Here is a 15,764-nt window from a genome sequence, read left to right as displayed (position 1 = left end):
AACACCAAACTAGCAAGAATGAAGCCTTGAGTTCAATCCCCAGCAGTACACACAAAAACATGGTTCTCAATATCTGCATGTAATCCTTGTTAATTTATGATTGTTGTGTTATGCACCCTGTTCTTTTATCTACTATCAGGGCAGTAACAAAAGAAAAACTGGTAGCATGATTTCTGAAGCCACAGTTCTAAATCTTTGTTCACCTTCTGTTGCCTTACCCGTCACCAAACCTAGGTTACTGGTCCATTTCTACATAATTGTGTATGTACATTTCATACCAATCTATAACTTTTTTTTTGTCAGTCATGGGGCTTGAAATCAGAGATGGGCACTGTCTCTGAACTTTTGTGCTCACGGGTAGACCCTAATACTTTTGAGCTACAGCTCCACTTAACGGTTTTCTGGTAGTTAAATGGAGATGAGTCTAACAGACTTTCTTATCCAGATTGGCTTTGAACCATGATCCTTAGATCTCGGGCTTCCAAGTAGCTAGGATTACAGATGTGAGCCACTGGAGACCAGCATCTATAACTTTTTTAAAAGGCCAAATTATTAAGATTTAAAAAGTCAACTGCTAATCATTACCAAAGTATAAAATATAATTAAATAATGTGATCAATGTGAGAGGCTGGGAGTCTGACTGAGTGATAGAGTGCTTGCCTAGCATGCACGAAGACCAGGGCTTAATTCCTTGATACTATATACACAGAAAAAGCCAGAAATGGTGCTGGGCCCCAAGTGGGAGAGCTCTAGCCTTAAGAAAGCCCAAGGACAGTGCTCAGGCCCTGAGCTCAAGCCCCAGCACTGACCAAAAAAAAAAAAAAAAAGGATCATTATGAAAAGCCTGCTTAAATACTAAAGGACTGACAGGAGCCAGTGAGAGGCACAAATTTAATTGGCTCTTTAATCAAAAGATATTACAAGGAAATCTTCCAGTTTCTAACAGAGCCCTTACAGAGCAATTTATAAAATTAACCTGTCAACAGTGTTAGCCAGAGAATATTAAACTATAAGATACTGACAGTAAATAAGTTTTATAATATCCTTTCATTAAAGTCAACAGTAGTAACGCTTTGAAAAATTATGTTATGCTTGAAAATTACAAGTTTTAAAAATGTAATGAGTACTACACAGTACAGAGTACAAGTTGTACCTACAGCAGTTTAAAAAGTCAGGAAAGAGTTAAAAACCAACCCAGCAGAGTGCTGGGATATTAGACAATGTTTTTTTTAAAGATGGAACTATGTGCTATGATGCAACTGCACCGCTCAGCTGGAGGGAGGATTTATGTTCCTATGGATTACATACACACATTCTTCCATCTGCAAAGGAATTTAAAAGAAAAAAAGGGAACATGGTAAACTGAATAATTGCAGCTTTTTTACTCACTTTCACAACGTTCTACAAAATTTCTGTGTGACTAACATTAATGTTTATCACAGGGATTAGTATCTTCCTAAAGCACTTATTAGGTTGGCAGCAGTCAACTGTACTAATGTATAAAAGGGAACAATGTGCTTAATATAACAATACAAAAATTTACACTCAGAAGAGACCTTAGTAATCTAGTTCAACTTCCTCATTTTACCCCTGAAGAAACTGATTCTAAAAGCAAAATCACCTGGGAAGGTCACAGTTCTAGTCTAGGATTTAAACCTCCATGTGTAGATTAATGGCTCCTGACCCTAAAGTATGCTAACACCAAGTTTATGATCCATTCCATATGACAGAGGGATGAAGAGACACTCTTGAGACACATTAACAGTGGCTTCTCTTTCTAATCTTCACAAAGGAAGGCATATTGCTGCCTGCCCTTAAACAGTCACATGTGGCCCACACTGGAAGCAAAAGCATACCAACTGCTTGTTCTGAATAAGAAAAGGTCACAGAAAACTCAGAATAATCAGACTTCCTTATTGTCTTATCCTCTTTCTCCTCTCTCCCACCTAACTTTTTGCCAGTACTGATGCTGGAACTAAGGGTCTAAGCATACACAGTCAATTAGTTTTTTGTTGTTGTTTTTGCTCAAGCTGGTTGTACCATTTGAAGCATAGCTACACTTCCTGGTTTTTGCTACTTAATGGAAAATAGTCACAGAATTTTCTGCTCTGCTGGCTTTGAACAGCCATCCTCAAATCTTAACCTTCCTGAGTAGCTAGAATTACATATCTGAGCCTTTGGAACCTAGCTTGATTTTTCTGTTGTTGTTTTTTTTTTTTTTTGGCCAGTCCTGGGCTTGAGCTCAGGGCCTGAGCACTGTCCTTGGACTTTCTCAAGGCTAGAGCTCTACCACTTGAGCCTCAGCACCACTTCCAGCTTTTTTCTATGTATGTGGTACCGAGGAATCAAACCCGGGTCTTTGTGCATGCTAGGCAAGCACTTTAACCACTAGGCCAAACTCCCGGCCCTGTTGTTGTTTTTTTGGTTTTTTTGCCAGTCCTGCGCTTGAGCTCAGGGCCTGAGCACTGTCCTTGGACTTTCTCAAGGCTAGAGCTCTACCACTTGAGCCTCAGCACCACTTCTGCCTTTTTTCTATGTATGTGGTACCAAGGAATTGAACCCGGGTCTTCATGCTAGGTATGCACTCTACCACTAGGCCAAACTCCCAGACTCTGTTTTTCTCTGTTATAGAAAGCTTTTTACTTTTACTTTGTAAATGAATAGATTTAATAATTGTAAGTCTTGGAGATCTTATGGCAAATAATATCTCCATTTCTTGGATTTATCGTCAATGTTCAAAGAACCTTTTGTTCTAAGTAAGACTAGAGGATTTTGTATATTTCAACATTTATAAATTTAGTAAACTAGAATTATGATGCTTAGTATTGTGAAAGTAAGTGACTGGGATATTAGCTGAATATAATTATGCCATAGTACTGTAAAATATATATAAATATTTAATCTTAATTAAAAGAAGCCCTACATTTGTATTTTCACAATACTACGCCCCCTGTCTGCTTCAAGACATCCATCTATTCAATTCACTCCCAAATCTCTGATAGTTTCTAAACAACAAAACAAGAAGCTGCCAGTAAAAACTATACACTGATGTCATTTGAATTTCATATCTTATCTAAAGTGTTGGTTATGTTTACCTGTTTAGGTAATCTATTAAGACTTTTAGAAAGAAAAACTCCACCTTTAACTAAACTGTAGGAAAGAAAACTGACAATCAAAAGAGCCTGAAAGTCAGCAAGACACAAGTTCTGACAGGAGGAGCACAAGTTGCTTTTCCATGCTGAATATTTAGCTCCTCATAAATTACAAGTTCTTCACTGACAACTGTTCGTTTAAAATGTACCCTTCAATAATGGCAAGACACTGCTACTCAAATTAACTTTCTAAAACACGGCAGGCAACATTATGAATTGATACGGGGGAAAGAAACCCTATTGCCTGCTGGGGTGAATGTAAACTAATACAACCACTCTAGAAAGCAATCTGGAGGTGCTAACTAAACCTAGGGGCTGGAGTTTGGCCTAGTGGTAGAGTGCTTGCCTAACATACACAAAGATCCAGATTTTAGTCCTTGCTACCACATACACAGAAAAGGCCAGAAGTGGTGCTATGGCTCAAGTGGTAGGGCTCTAGCCTTGAGAAAGCCCAAGGACAGTACCCTGGCCCCGAGTTCAAGCCCCAAGACTGGCAAAAAATAAACAAATAAATAAAAATTAAAAAAAGGAGTGTGGTATGTGTACTAGGGTGGTTAGGGTGGTTGTGAACTTAATCTCCTCTACAAGGGATTAGATATGGATGGGAAGGGACAGGAGGAAAGTATCCTTAATGTTATTATTCCTGGAAAGGGAGCAGGAGAAAAGCATATACCAACTATTTCAGTGTATCACTTATGTAAAAGAATTTGTATAGCCAGACATCGTGGCTCACGCCTCTAATCCTAGCTACTCAGAAAGCTGAGATCTGAGGATGTCGGTTCAAAGCCAGCCTGGGCACTAAAGTCCATGAGATTCTTATCTCCAGTTAACCAGTAGAAAACCAGAAGTGGTGATGTGGCTCAAGGGGTAAGGCATGAGCCTTGGGCTTAAGAGCTCAGGACAGCACCCAGGCCCAGAGTTCAAGCCCCACGACCGACCACTTCCCTCCCCCCAATAAAAAAAAAAAAGAAAGAAAAAGGAAAGAAAAATAATTTGTATAACCTGGGAAAAAATGAATTAAAGCTACCTTCCTTCTACATATCAAATTCAAATACTAGATGATTTGCCCATCTGAACATCTGGATCTTCTGGCCCTTAATTTCAGAGATTATTCAACAACTTGGCAATATTAAATGTCAAAAATAAGCACAGTGCCTAGAATACATGAAGACCCAGGTTCGATTCCTCAGTACTACAAACATAGAAAAAGCTGGAAATGGTACTGTGGCTCAAGTGGTAAAACTCTAGCCTTGAGAAAGCCCAAGGACAGTGACCAGGCCTTGAGTTCAAACTCCAGGATGGCAAAAAATAAAATGGTCACAGTTAAACTGAGATCTAAGTTACTGTCAGATTAACCAAGGACAATGCAAATATCAAATTTAATTCAAGTTGGAAACATATTAAATCTTATGCTCATATACAAACACTAGGGAAGCAAAATGTCTACATTAGTCTCATCAGGATTTCTGAGATGAGGCAGATGAGAATCTTGTGTTTTCCTAGACACTGAGACACAGGACAGGCCTCCCAATAGGAATTCTGTAATATGACTACTTTCTCTTTTCAAAGTATTCGCAAAGAAAACTTTTTTATTTATTTATTTTTGCCAGTCCTGGGCCTTGAACTCAGGGCCTGAGCACTGTCCTTGAGCTTTCTCAAGACTAGAGCTCTACCACTTGAGCCACAGTACTACTTCCGGCTTTTTTCTATGTATATGATACTGAGGAATCAAACCCAGGTTTTCATGCATGCTAGGCAAGCCCTCTACTACTAGGCCAAACTCCCAGCCACTGCAAAAGAAAATTTTTAAGATGTTGTTGCTAGACCATGATAAACAGCTAATTAAAAAACTGACCCACCCATTGAGTTAGTGCTAATGGAATCTGTCCTAAAAGTAGCAGATGGAGTTTAAAAAAAAAAAAAAAAAGAACTCTTTCCTACTTTTGGCCAAGATTCCTTGGTACTTCATGCCAGGACCAAGATATTAACCCAGATGTCCTAGCCAATTTCAAGGGTGCCAACCTACCAAAAAAGGCCTCCCTCTGTTCTCCTGATTGAAATCTGAAGAGGTCATTCTTCCCTGAAATTCTTGTATAGTACCATCAGTCAATGTGTTTTCTCTTGACAGGGTACCATAATTCAAAATGCTGATTTAAAGCATATGGATTATCTCATTTTTACTTAAATGGGAAACATACTAGATACATTAAAAATATTAAGTTGCTGTAAGAGTTTAATGCCTCTGGGCTGGGAGTGTAGCCTAGTGGTCGAGTGCTTGCCTAGCCTACACAAAGCCCTGGGTTCAACTCCTTGGTATCACATACACAGAAAAAGCCAGAAGTGGCGCTGTGCCTCAAGTGGCAGACTGCTAGCCTTGAGCAAAAAGTGTCCAAGGACAGTGCCCAGGCCCTGAGTTTAAACCCCAGAACTGGCCAAAAAAAAAAAAAAAGAGTTGAATGCCTCCATAAATACTTATATGAAATTTTATATTAAATACAGAGTTGAGCTACGAAATTTTTAACTTGGTCATGGGGCTCAAACTCAGGGACTAGGCACTGTCCCTAAGCTTTTGTGCTCAAGGCCAGTGCTCTACCACACTTGTGGTTTTCAGGTAATCAGACATAAAAATCTCACACTTTCCTGCTGGAGCTGGCTTCAAACCGTGACCTTCTCAGCCTCCTGAGTAGCTAGGATTACAGGTGTGGGCTACCCACACCCTATAATACCATGCAATTTTTATGTATTTTTAATTTTTTTTTTGTTGGTCGTGGGGCTTGAACTCTGGGCCTGAGCACTGTCCCTGAGCACTTCAGCTCAAGGCTACTGCCTACCCCTGGAACCACTTCCAGTTTTTTAGTGGTAACTGGAGGTAAGAGTTTCACAGTCTTTAGTGCCAGAGCTGGCTGTGAACCAGATCCTCAGATCTCAGCCTCCTGACTAGCTAGGATTACAGGTGTGAGCCACCACACCCGGCAATACCACGCAATTTTAAAGACTGAAAAAGGAAGGATATATTGCCATGACCACAACTGGAAGTGAGGGCTATATGGGTCAATATCTTCATATGCCTTCAATGGATTAAACAAAAATCCTGAATAGATGCATACAAACAGGAAAATATGCTAGGCGGTGGCTCACACCTGTAATTCTAGCTACTCAGGAGGCTGAGATCTGAGGATCAAGGTTCAAAGTCAGCCTGAGCACAAAAGAACCTGAGACTCTTATCTTCAAAATTAGCCTCTAGAAAATGGGAGGTGGGTCTTGGCTCAAGGGTAGGGTAGTAGCTTTGAGCTAAAGAGCTCAGGGACAGGTCCAGGCCAAGTTCAAGCCCCATGACTCACATACATACATAAATAAATAGATAGATAGGAAAATATACACTCAATAGCAAGTCTGAATGAAAACTGAGCGGTTACTAGAATTCTATTGCTAAAGTAACATAAACTAGGGTTCAATTTCTAGCTCTGCAGTCACTTGCTGTATAATCTTTCAGCCCAATGTTTGGGCTTCAGTTTTTCCTCCATCATTAACTCTGCCAGATATGATGATGAATATTTGTACTCATAAATATACTAGAGACTAACTAAGGTACGACAACACAGGCTCCAGCCAACCTGGAATATGAGATACTGGGTTTGATCTGGAAAAAAAATTAATAACATAGCATCAAAATCATTCTGTATCTTTTATCTGAATCTTCTTAAGCTTTCCACCTCAGGAACCTTATACATGCTATTGCTTCTTTCTAGGAGGCACTTCCCTCTAGGATTGACCTTCTGTAACTTTATATCTATACCCTAAAGTCACATTGTCAAGCAAGGCACCAGTAGCTCACATCTGTAATCCTAGCTAGCTACTCGGGAAGCCCAAACAAAGTCTGAGACTCTTATCTCCAATTAACCACCAGAAAACCCCAAGTACAACTGTGGCTCAAAGTGGTAGAGCACTAGCCTTGAGCAGAAAAGGTCAGAGACACAGGAGCACAGAGACACTTCAGTTAACATTACAGAAACAAAGGGTTTATTGGTTTTTGTTTCCTATGTATGTATGTATTGCCAGTCCTTCAGCTTTTTTTTGTTTTTTGTTTTTGCCAGTCCGGGGCTTGAGCTCAGGGCCTGATCACTGCCCTTGGACTTTCTCAAGGCCAGAGCTCTACCACTTGAGCCTCAGCACCACTTCTGGCTTTTTTCTATGTATGTGGTACCAAAGTATCGAACCCGGGTCTTTGTCATTCTAGGCAAGCACTCTACCACTAGGTCAAACTCCCAGCTTGCCAATCCTGCAGCTTTAACTCAGGGCCTATCAGGCTCTATCCTTGAGCTCTTCTGCTCAAAGACTAGCACCCTATAACTTAAGCCACAACTCCATTTCTGGATTTTTTTGGCACTTAACTGTAGGTTAAGAATGTCATGGACTTTCCTGCCCTGGCTGACTTAGATCTCAGCCTTTTGAGTAGTTTATAGCCATGAGCCACTAGCACTGGGCTGCTTTTGCTCTTTCTGAAACTTGATCTTGCTAAATTGCCCAGGCCGAATTTGAATTCCTGGGCTCAAACGATTCTCCTACAGGTATGTACTACAACTAACTGACGAAGTTTTTTTGTTTTTTTAAATGTTAAATATTAAACATCTTCCTCTACTACACTGGCTTCTGCTTTTGTTTTTCTTTAGCTTTAACTTCTATAAAAACCAGTTTTGAAATTTGTGGACCTTGTATTTTCAAATAACAAAATGAAAAGCATTTATGCATAGAATTGCACATGAATTTTACAGAGGATCCTACCACAGCCAGTGTGGTGGTGCCAGGTGACCATGACATTCACTCACCTCTAATCCTAGCTACTCAGGAACTGAGATCTGAGGATCAAGGTTCAAAGCCAATCTAGGCACTAAAGCCCATGAGACTCTTATCTCCAATTAACCTCCACAAAACTGGAAGTGGCACTGTAGCTCAAGTGATAAAGCACTAATCTTGAGATGAACAGCTCAGGTACAGTGCCCAGGCCCAGAGTTCAAGCCCCACCACCAACCAAAATCAAGAAGATCCTATGAGTAAAAAATAAGGCCCCTGCCCTTGATAAATACATTCACTTGTCATAATAATGAACACCACGTGACCAATATGGGAGATACTAAGGGGCCTACCTCTGCAAAGGATGTAAGAGGCCCAGTTCACCCCCTATATGCCATCTACCAAGTTTTGAAACCCTCAAGACAGCACTTAGAAATACAAGAGTTACTGGAGATGTAGCTCAGTGGTTGAAAGCTTGCCTAACATGCCCAGGGCCCTGCAGTCTTTCCTAGCAACACAAAAGGGAGAAAAACATAAGCCAAACATTACTGAGTTAACACCCATTATGAGCCATAATCACTGTGACAGAGTGCTAGACACTAGTTAAAATAGGAGGAGTCGGGAGTTTGGCCTAGTGGTAGAATGTTTACCCACCATTCACAAAGGCTGAGATTCGATTCCTCAGTACTACATACATAGAAAAAAGCCGGAAGTGTTGCTGTGTTCAAGTAATGCTCTAGCCTTAAGAAAGCCCAAAAACAGGGCTCAGGCCCTAAGTTAAAGCCTGAAGACTGGCAAAAAAAAAAAAAAAAAGGAAAAGAAGGTAAATAAGATGCACCAAGTCAGGCACTGTGGCTCACACCTATAATCCTAGCTAGTCAGGAGGCTGAGATCTGAGATGGAGGTTCAAAGCCAGCCCAGGCACTAAAGTCCATGAAAACCGGAAGTAGTGCTGTGGCTCAAGGGGTCGCCTTGAGCTGAAGAACTCAGGGGACAGTGCCCAGGCCAAGTTCAAGCTCCACAATGTCCAAAAAAAAAAAAAAAAAGCACCAAATTCTAAACTCCTTAACAAGAATCAGACTGGCTGTTTTTGTTTGTTTTTTGTGCTCATGCAATGACTCAAAGAGTAGAGAAATATATAAAATCCTCATCTTCACACAGACACCTACCTACTCAGCCATCTACCAGTTTGTTTTTACCCCTTTGAATGAAACCCAGTGGGAAGCTTTAGCTGTGGTGTTACCCACTTTCTCTGAACCTCAAATAAAAGGAAGTGGCCCTGTGGCTTAAGTGGTAGAGAGCTAGCCAGCCTTGAGCTGAAGAGCTCAGGGACAATGCCCAGGCACAGAGTTAAAGCCCCACAACCAACTAAAAACAAAACAAAACAAAACAAAACGGGCAAAAGCCCTCAGCCAAGCAATCACCCCTTTCCTTCCATTTAAGCCAGCCTGGGTCTTGGCCAGAGATTTACTAAGCATCCTTAGGCAGAGAACCTGGGTGCAAATCCTGATAACACCATTTATTGTTAGCACAACTCTCAAGTTACTTGACCTTTCTTGCCCTCTCCATAAAATGGAATAATGGATGGCTGATTAAAAACAAACAAACAAACCTGCCCACAACCTAGCCATAAGAAGCGCTCAATAAATACTTGTATTTTCAAAACAACAACAAATTGTCCCAAGGCCCAAGAGCTAACATACTTGAGAAATGGTGCAAAAGGTTATCATTAAACCTGGAAGCCAAACACTACTCCCCGATTCTGACACACATCGCTAATGGTAGTAATAATAATAAAATCACAGAATAATAACCATAAAAACGATAGGAAGCCGCAGCACGAATACTTAGAAGAGAGCTCCAACCAGTCAGACAGTCCTAGAAGAGGAAGGAGGAGGCCAAGCTGCTGAATCACACTCACACAGTCTCCCTCTCCCTCTCACACACACACACACACACACACACACACACACACACACACCCTCACACACGGGGAAAATACAGACTCTTCGCCATCCTCCTTTATAAAAGCAGTCATTGGCGCCCAATTTTTTCCCCCCTAAAAACAGGTATCCATACAGATCGGCGACCAAACGTGTCACTAGAGGTGGGGCCCGGGAAAGAGGGGTGGCGCCCGCCCGGCTGCAGTCTGCTGGGAAAGCCATCTGAAGTCCAGATCTGGGGGGCTGGCCCCCCACCCCACGATTCGAAACCCAGATTTCTTGCAGAACAAGAAAGACCTTCAGATTCGGAGAGCCAGGAAGCTCGTGCTTGGAACAAGTGTCATCTGTCTTCCCGAGCCCGGGCCCCGCGCGGGGAGAAGGTTCGGGTTACCGGGCAGCGGGGATTTCGGAGACCAGGTCCCCCACACACCCCCGATCTCCGACCTTCCTCCGCCTTCCCTGACGATCCCGGCCCCTCCCGGAAGGAACACAAAAGCTGGGGCGCCGGGCCGGGCCGGCACCGGGGAAGACGCCCTCCATTCCGGCTCACGGGCCCCGGCTCAGGTAGCGCGGCCGCGGCGGCGCCAGGGGGGCAACAGGTCGCCCAGGGCGAAGGCCCGGGGGAGGTCGGGGTTCCGCCCTCCGCGATGCCCCCCGCCGCGGCCGCGGGAGGCCGAGCAGAAGGGCCGGGACGCCGGCGGCGCCGGGGCGGCGCAGGGCAGGGACCCACGCTCCATCTTGAGGCGGGCGGAAGGACGCCGAGGCCCGGCCAGGCGCTGACAGGACGGACGCCCGGCCGGCTCACCCCGGGAGCGAGGCTTGGGGCCCGGCCGCCGCGGGTTCCGGGACTCCTGGGTTCCCTCCGAGCGGGGCCGGCGCGCGGGGCTCGGCTCCGCACACAGACCCGCAGACCCACGCGCGCGCGCGCACACACTGCCGTGACCCCCTCGAGCCGGCGGAGGAGACGGAAGGGTGAGGAAGGGGAGAGGCCCACGCGCCCAGCTCACCGCCTCAGACGCGGACGCCACGGGTCGTCGCCACCTGCCTCACTGCAGCAGCGCCGCCGCCGCCGCCTCTTCCCGCCGCCTCCTCCTCCCGCCTCCCGGCGCCTAGTCTCCCGGAGGACGTGGAGGCGGGGGGAGGGAACGTGACGCGCCGCCGCCGCCCTGGCCACGCCCCCTGCCGTGGCCACTCCCCCGCCCGTGGCCACGCCTCCCGCGACCCCGACCTCCGCCGCCGCCCCTTTGTCTGCGCCCGCTGCCCACCGCCCTCCGCCGCGAGCCCCACCTCGGGCGAACCCCAGACCCCCTCGAGCCCGGGAGGGACAGCCACGTGCGACGGGCGCCTCGTCATTTGTCGACCAAGAGTCTCCGGAATTTTGCAAGTCACCTCCGCGCCCTTCCCGCGGCCCCCTTCCCAGTCAGATCGAGGCCTCGGGAGGCGGGGAAGGGGGGGCTGACGGGTTAATTTGCTGACCCTCTTCCTTCCAGGCCTGGGCTAGAAATGGTTTGGAACAAGTTGGAAGGCTCCTTGCACAACAGGTTCACCTCTTCTGGAGCGTGTGGGGGGGAACCTCGAGGGTCCAAAACGCCTGTGGAGCAATCTGGCCCCAAGAGTTTGAGAAAAGCTTCCTTTATTCGCCCCAGTGGCTTGGACCGCAGCCCAGGTTCACATCCAGCCCTGGCTCCTCCCGCCCTTGGATCGGCTGTGAAAGCTTTTCACAGGGACTGGAGCGGACCCTGCGGCTGCCTGCGCAGAAGGCCGCCAGCATTTCACTCCCATGGACCATGGCAACCCCAGAAGTTCTGGCAGCTCCGGGCAGAAATCTGCAGCTGTCAGGGGAACCCATGATGTTGCAAGGACTCACCGGTGGCCAAGGGACCCCAAGCTTCCTCCTCTGTCACACCCTACCCCTCTGAAAGAGAATAATCAGGAGGGTGATCTTCCTTGCTGACCTTTATTCACAGAATCTTGCTGCATGGCTGGACAGGCAAAAAGAGGAAATGCTTTTAGAGATGTAGTAAATTCCTAAGAAAGCAAATTTATTAGTGGGACCCTCCTCCCCATTCATGTCTTAAGGTTCAAGCTCCAGGACTGGCAAAAAAAAAAAAAAAAAAAGAATAATGGTCCGGCCTGACAATGGTGGCTCAGGCCTGTAATCCTAACTGTTCAAGAGGCTTAAATCTGAGGATCTAGGTTCAAGGCCAACTGGGGGTAGGAAAGTCCTGAAACCCTTCTCTTTAATTAACCACAAGAAAACAGGAAGTGGAGCTGTCCATTCAAGGGAGAATGTCTGTTCATCCTCTCTTGAATGAACACTCCCCTGATCAGTGCCTCCCAAGAGTATTTTTATTATTATTTTTTTTTGCCAGTCCTGGGGCTTGACCTCAGGGCCTGAGCACTGTCCTTGGACTTTCTCAAGGCTAGAGCTCTACCACTTGAGCCTCCGCACCACTTCCAGCTTTTTCTATGTATGTGATACCAAGGAATTGAACCGGGGTCTTCGTGCATGCTAGGCAAGCACTCTACCACTAGGCCAAATTCCTGGCCCTCTTTTATTTTTTAAAAAAGACTGCAGGGCCGGGAGTTTGGCCTAGTGGTTAAAGTGCTTGCCTAGCATGCACGAAGACCCGGGTTCAATTCCTCGGTACCATATACATAGAAAAAAAAGCCAGAAATTGTGCTAAGGCTCAAGTGATAGAGCTCTAGCCTTGAGAAAGTCCAAGGACAGTGCTCAGGCCCTGAGCTCAAGCCCACGACTGGCAAAAAAAACAAAAAACAAAACAAAACAAAAAAGACTGCATTACAATGCACTTCTGAGGGTTTCTGTTGGCAGTGGCGGTCCTGGGGCTAAATTCAGGGTCTGGGCTCTGTCCCTGAGCTTTTCTACTCTAAGCTAGCATTCTGCCCCTTTGAAGCCTCAGCATCACTTTCAGTTTTTTGGTAGTTATCTGGAGGCGAGTCTAACACTTTCATGCCCGATCTGGCTTTGAATCACAATCCTTAGATCTCAGCCTCCTGAGTAGCTGGGATGACAGGCGTGAGCCACCAGCACCCAGCTGACCTGTAAGTTTTACTGTCTTCATATTTGGTTCCAGCTCTAACACCTGGCTAACCATTTAGCCCCAGCAGGATGAGGGGTAGGACTAGGGGTAGTCCTGGATCTCCAGGACTGACAAAAAAAAAAAGGAAGGACAGAGGTGAGGAGGTGAGATCTTGTCTTCCTCCCAGCTGAAAAACCCTTAAGGCACCAGGAAGATAGACAAGGAAGAACCCATTTGTACATCTGGGTCTCCCCTGGACCCTTGGCTGCTTGAGAGCTTTGTGCCCCTGTGCTGGCATTACTGTGCAGCCTCATGCAAAGATAATGCCATCTGCTCTGCTAAGTGACTGGAGGGAAGGCTGAGTCAGCAGGAGAGCGGCCTGAGTCCTGACTGAGCCAAAGCAGAGCATATGTCCAAAGCAGACTCAACCAAATACCCCCACACAAAACCAGGACAGTGGCCCCTCCAAGGAGCTTATTATCACTAAAGATCGTTCATCCCCCCCCCCACACACACACACCATTCCTGGGGCATTCCTGGGGCTTGAACTCCTGGCATGGTCCCCAAGCTTCTTTTGCTCAGGGCTAACACACTCTACTAGTTGAGCCACAGCACCACTTCTTGCTTTTTCTGTTTATATGGTATTGAGCAACCAAGTCCAGAGCTTCATGCATGCTAGACAAGCACTGTACCACCAAGCCACACTCCCAGCCCCTCCCAGCCACTCTTTGGGGCTCTGGTTCCTGCTGCAGCCACAGCCATGGCTTCTAGCCATGCTTGCCTCTGCATTACTTCCTCAGGGAAAAGATCCAACAAGGCCATGCAGCAGGCCAGCCCAGGTCTTCCTGTGCTGCAAAAGCCAACAACCACGGAAAGTGAACTGCTTCTGGCTCTGTATCTGAAAATGAGACTTGAGCTCAGAACTAACTGGTAGCTCAGGCCTTTAATCCTAGCTATTCAGGAGGCTGAGATCCTGGTTTGAAGTCAGCTCAGACAGGAAAAGTCTATGAGACTCATATCTCCAATGAACTACCAAAAAGCCAGAAGTGGCACTGTAGCTCAAGAGTACCAGATACTGAGCAAGAAAGTGAGGCTTGAAACTTACCCCATGCTCCTCCAGATTGGAATGGTATTCAATTACGGCAATTACAGAAAGCTAGAAGAGACTTTGGTTTGCCTTTCTTTTCTTTGCTCCTTCCTCTCCTTTTTTCTCTACCTAGTTTCCGCCTTCCTCCCTCTCTCTCTTGCTTCTCCCCTCCTCCCTTCTGATACATATTCCTTCCTTCCCTCCCTTTTTCCTTTTTTTGGTTAGTCATGGGACTTGAACTAAGGGTCTGGGCACTGTCCCTGAGCTTTTTCACTCAGGGCTAGCGCTTTATCATTCTGAACCACAGTACCACTTCCAGTTTTCTGGTGGCTAATTAGAGATAAGAGTCTCATGGGAACTTTGCTACTTGTCTAGCTTTGAATAGCAATCCTCAGCTCTCAGTCTTCTGAGTAGGTACAGTTACAGGTGTGAGCCTCTGGTGCGCAGCTCTTTCTTTCTGACTGGGTCTCATTGAGACCCAGCACAGACTGGCTTCAAACTTGAGATCCCCCTGCCTCTGCTTCCTGAGTGCCTGTCTCTATTTGCACTTCTAAGATCAAGGCAGTTTTAAGCAGTCAAAAGGGCAATTGCTGTATTTGAAGCAATAATAATCAGAACCAGTCTTCCATGAATGGAGAGTGCCCCGGGCACCTCAGCGATCCTCATGTGTGGTCGTTAAGAAAAGATGTGTTGCTGGGTGCGGTGGCTCACGCCTGTAATCCTAGCTACTCAGGAGGCTGACATCTGAGAATCAAAGTTCAAAGCCAGCTCAGGCACAAAAGGACCTGAGACTCTTATCTCCAGCTAACCCCTAGAAAATGGGAAGTGGGGCTTGGCTCAAGGGAGGGTGGTAGTCTTGAGCTGAAGAGCTCAGGGACAATGCCTAGGCTGAGTTCAAGTCCCATGACCCACAAAATAATAATAGTAATAATAATAATAATAATAATAATAATAATAAAGATGTAACCTTTCAGGAAGGTAAAGAGATAGATGTTTTCACTCATTTTCAATTACAATTATGTCATCCAAGATCACAAATAAGTAGCAAAACTCATGATCTCTTCTCTTCTCCCTAAGATCTATAAATTTTCTTGGCATCTCAGATTTGTTTTCTATGCATTGCACCCTTTTGCTTTTCCACTTTGTAACTGTGAAAAGTGTGAAAGTAAAACCTGACACCTTAAGTGAGGAAGTTAATTTTAGTTTCATATAAGCTTCCTTTATCCCCTTTTCCTTCTCTTTCTCCACACACCTCCATCTTGTGGGGGGTAGGTGGTTTGTTCTCTCCTCAATAAACGCTTTTCTGCCTGGAAAAAGAAAAAGAGCTCCTTCTGTCATTATGGAGCAAGGCTTCAGGCTGTTTATTTCAAGGAACTTAGGTATGAAAGAGTATTAGTTTCATTTTTTCCACCATTAACTTCATTATTGCAATGCTGGGAAAAAATCAAGGGCCTTGCCCAGGCTGAACCCCTCAGCCACACCCTGGACCTTCATTACATAGTGCTTAAGGCTGATAGCAAGCACACAAACAAATATATAGGATATATATGTATACATAACCTTTTGGTGTATGTGCTAGTACTGGAGCTTAAACTCTAGGCCTATTACTGACACTTTAACACTTGTTAATTGGAGATATGACTTTTAAAGTGCTCTACCACTGAGCCACGGCCTTACTTCTTTGGAGATATGACTCTTTCAGATCTGTTTGCATGAGCTATGATTCTCAGATTTCATGCTCCTAAGT

Source organism: Megascapheus bottae, chromosome 28 (genome assembly GCF_031878675.1).
Source record: "Megascapheus bottae isolate mThoBot1 chromosome 28, mThoBot2.hap1, whole genome shotgun sequence".
Lineage (NCBI taxonomy): Eukaryota > Metazoa > Chordata > Mammalia > Rodentia > Geomyidae > Megascapheus > Megascapheus bottae.
This window is presented reverse-complemented; position numbering follows the sequence as displayed.